Here is a 4,449-nt window from a genome sequence, read left to right as displayed (position 1 = left end):
TTCTTGGAAGAACTGTTCTTAGTCTAGGTATTCTGCTATGAAAAATAGAAAGTATCATCATTTGCTTATACAGATATGATAATAGCAAAATAATGTTCCTGTTATATCAGCAGGAGACCACTTTTTCCAAGGTGTCTTTTTTTAAGAAACATTAAAATTTGATCATTAAAACCAAATTATGTCATGTAATAATGTTAAATGTAATAATAATGAAAATATTTCTTAAATTTTGAACTTCAGAAGATTACAGTTGAAATGAACAAATTAGAGAAGGCATTATTGTATTCGCAAAGGAATGGAGGTACATGAGTAGATTTAGTGTTGTCATTTCCTTTGCTTAATATATATTCAGCACAATCTTTTAGCAAAGGAATTTGGGAAACACTGTTTTAAATAATTTACATATATACTTCTATTAGCATTGGTTAGAACCGAGACTAGCATTGATACATAATGAGGCTTTAGACAAACTGATGGCCATGTAGAAGTCCAGAGAAATGTGGTTAATATATCCCTGGCTTGCATATCATTAGAGTAAGAGTACTTATTAGAATTTCTTTGACTATTTTTAGATTTTATCCTGAACCTTACTTTTTTTACACTTCTCCTTTTTATGGGCAGATATGTTGCATACCTAGCCTTGACTATGCACTGACACTTTAATATACTTTAATGCCTTTGAGTTAAAGATGACTTTGATTTTAATAAATCCTCAGATTTATCATTATTACTATATTAAAAATGTCTTTAAGGGACAAGGAGGCAGTACTTTGTACATGAAAGTAATACATAGCAAAATAAATAAATGAAAAATTTCTATGTGGGTAAAAGGTTACTAGTGATAGTATATAAATATTACATTAACATAAAAATGAAGATAAAGATAATATGTTAACACACGTTTCCTAGTAGCCTGAAAAGCTAACAAAGGCATAGGGGCGGGGGGGAGAGAGAGAGAGACAGACAGAAAGAGAAAGAGAGAATGAATTTGATGTCTCTTTTTGATATCCTGTCTTCTATATTATTCTCAGTTCAGATAACATAGAAAACAGAATATTTTCAGGGCAATTTGAACAAATCACTAATAAATTGAAGCCACTCGATTTTCATTCTGTCGATCCATTTCAGTTGTTTGGATGATGGAAATAATTGGATGTAAATGTCTCAAATTCATCCACTAAGACAACAAGGAGACCTTCAAAACATTCAAGATGATATCTGTATATGTACATGGCCTGAATTTACTCTTTATACCATAAAATGGTGTTTTCTACTAATTTTTCATGTTCTTTTATAATTTGTTAAAATTTTAACCTTATGGATAACAGCCAAGTTATATTTTTTATCTCTCCAAGAAGTTGATTTGCTAAAATAAAATGAATATTATTCATTGCTAAAGTTAGATGATGTAGTTTCTCACTTATTCTGAAATTTAAATAATGAAATATGATCTAATATGTGATTTAAGGTGTGCCTCGAGGATGACACTTGGATGCATTTGTTCAGAAGCATTTGAGTATAATTCTTGCCTAGATGATTGGGAATCTCTTTTCAGTTACTTTACCAGGATGTTTTTTACAATTGTTTTTTATTTAAGTGAGGGAAACACAATACCCTAGGCCATTACAGCCACAGTAAATGATATTGAATGACAGACAGTACAGCTATAAATTGTTTAAACATTGGGAAATGCATTCACCACGTTCCAGTGCTGAATGACATATAATAGATATTTTGTGATAGTGTCCCCAGGTATATCATCACTAGTAATTTATTACACTGTTAAGGAAAATAGAAAAAAAAATATTGTTCCTTTGCTATTGTTTTTAATAAAACTCAGCTATGAAGTAATAAATGAGGTATTAGTAAATTTCACTGATTAAAGTGTCCCATAGTTGATGTCTGTGTTTTTTATTTATTACAGAAAGTATAGCCTTAGTAAAAACATTTTGAATGTTTAATAATGATAGAAAATAATAAAATGGCATAAATAGTTTTGAAATTTCTATGAGGTTTTAATTCACTCAGTGATAATGTTTGAAAGTAAGCATATGTTGCTTATAGTTTGGACATTTTTATCCATTTCCCTGCCTCAATATAATTAACCGTTTTTTTTTTTTTTTTTAAATTATAGGAGATAACATAGAACTTGCAAATGAGTATCTGAAAATTTTAAAACTGAGTACTAAGAAAATAGATATCAGTATGTTTTCTGATTAATTTCTCTATATAAAAGTGCATGGGCCACTTAGCTGGAATATGAATTATAAGCTTACAATAATATATGAGTAAAATAATAATGAACTGGGGTCTTAGTTGATACCATAATTGTTTTAACAGGATAGTTTAATTCTCATAAAAATGGAATTTAATCCTTGTAAGAGATCAGAAGCTTTACAATAGTCTTGTGATTACACTTAAAAATAAACTATACTCTTAGATTTATTGTCCTATGGCAAATTTGTGAGGTTGCTGGGTTATATGCTATCCACTTGAGAGATGAAAAACTGTTACAGCTATTAAGTTCTTGGGGTTGTTATGAATTATTACAATTTAATAAGATAGTAAAAACCCAGTATTTTTACTTATCAGAAATAATTAATGTTCAGCACTATCATTCACGGGAGATATTTTTTCAGTGTTGCTGAAATAAACTTTTACCTCAAATCGAAGCACAGTTTCCCCAAAAAATAGTTTTCTAATTTATCACCAGTGATATGAATTACAATGTGCGAAGTTCCTTTTGATAATATATAACTAAAATTTAACTAGGACAACTCACATACTTTATCCTATTTCTTTTTTAAAGTAATATTTTATTTTTCAATTACAGTTGACATTTAATATTAGATTAGTTTTAGGTGTACAACATAGTGATTAGACATTTATATAACTTACAAAGTGATCACCCCAGTAAATCCAGTACCCATCTGACACCATACAGAGTTATTACCATATTATTTACTATATTCCTTAAGCTATAATTTACATTCTCATGACTGTTTTGTAACTACCAATTTGCACATCTTGATCCCTTCCCTCTTTTTCACCTACCCCCCTGAATCCCTTCTCACCTGGAACCATCAAAATATTCTCAATATCTATAAGTTTGTTTCTGTTTTTTTATTTGTTTGTTTATCCTGTTGTCTAGATTCTACATATAAGTGAAATCATATGACATTTGTCTTTCTCTGTCTGACTTACTCCACTGAGCACAATACCCTCTAGGTTCATCCACGTTGTTGCTGATGGCAAAATTTCATTCTTTTTATAGCTGAGTAATATTCCATTCCACATATGTATCCTCTTCTTTATCCTTCATCCGTTGATGGACACTCAGGTAGTGGTTTGGGTTTCTTCAGATTGATACCCAGAAGTGGGTCTTGTTTTCTCATCCATTCAGCCACCCAATGTCTTTTGATTGGGGTGTTTAATCCATTTATGTTTAAAATAGTTGTTGATAGATATGTAGTTATTGCCATTTTATTATTCATATATTTTATCTTTTTTCTTCTTTTCGAAGAAGTCTTTTTAACATTTCTCGTAATACTGTTTTGGTGGTGATGAACTCCTTTAGCTTCTTGTCTGGGAAGCTCTTTATCTGTCCTTTGATTCTAAATAATAGCTTTGCTGGGTAGAGTAATCTTGGTTGTAGGTTGTTGCTTTTCATCACTTTGAATATTTCTTGCCAATCCCTTCTGTCCTGCAAAATTTCTGTTGAGAAATCAGCTGACAGTTTTATAGGAGGTCCCTCATAGGTAACCAACTGCTTTCTCTTTCTGCTTTTAAGATTATCTTTGTCTTTAACCTTTGGCATTTTAATTATGATGTGTCTTGATGTGAGCCTCTTTGGGTTCACCTTGTTTGGGACTCTCTGGGCTTCCTGAGCTTGTAAGTCTATTTCTTTCGCCCAGTTAGGGAAGTTTTCCATAATTATTTCTTCAAATAGTTTCCAATCCTTTATTCTTCTTCTCAGTCAGGTATCCCTATTACACATAATTTTGTCCCAGAAGTCCGTTAAAGTATCCTCATATTTCGGATTGTTTTTTTTTTTTTCTTTTTGCTGTTCTAATCGGGTGTTTTCAGCTACCTTATCTTGCAAATCACTGATTCTGCCCTCTGCTTTATCTAACTTACTGTTGATGCCTTCTAATGTAGTCATCATTTCAGTTATTGTATTCTTCATATTTTTTATGTTTTCTATCTCCATTTTTATGTTTCCTAATTCTTTGTTAAAGTACTCACTGAGATTATTGAGCATCCTTAAAACCAGAGTTCCAAATGCTGCATCTGGTAGATTTCTTGTTTCTATTTCGTTTAGTTCTTTTTCTGAGATTTGTTCTCTTCTTTCATTTGGAATGTGTTTCTTTGTCTCCCCATTTTGGCTGCTTTCCTGTGTTTGTTTCTATGTGTTAGGTAGGGCCACTGTGTCTCCCAGTCTTTTTTTTT

The 4,449-nt window shown here is 31.2% G+C and overlaps 1 protein-coding gene across 2 annotated transcripts in view; it reads left to right on the top strand.

Annotated features, from left to right (window-relative positions):
• DMD (dystrophin) overlaps positions 1-4,449 on the top strand; it is a 2,089,898-nt gene that overhangs the window by 510,656 nt on the left and 1,574,793 nt on the right. The window lies entirely within an intron of this gene.

The sequence above is a fragment of the Pteropus vampyrus genome, unplaced genomic scaffold, assembly GCF_000151845.1.
Source record: "Pteropus vampyrus isolate Shadow unplaced genomic scaffold, Pvam_2.0 Scaffold340, whole genome shotgun sequence".
In the NCBI taxonomy this organism is placed as follows: Eukaryota; Metazoa; Chordata; class Mammalia; order Chiroptera; family Pteropodidae; genus Pteropus; species Pteropus vampyrus.
Note: the sequence above shows the minus strand (reverse complement) of the source record. Positions and strands in the feature narration are given on the sequence as shown.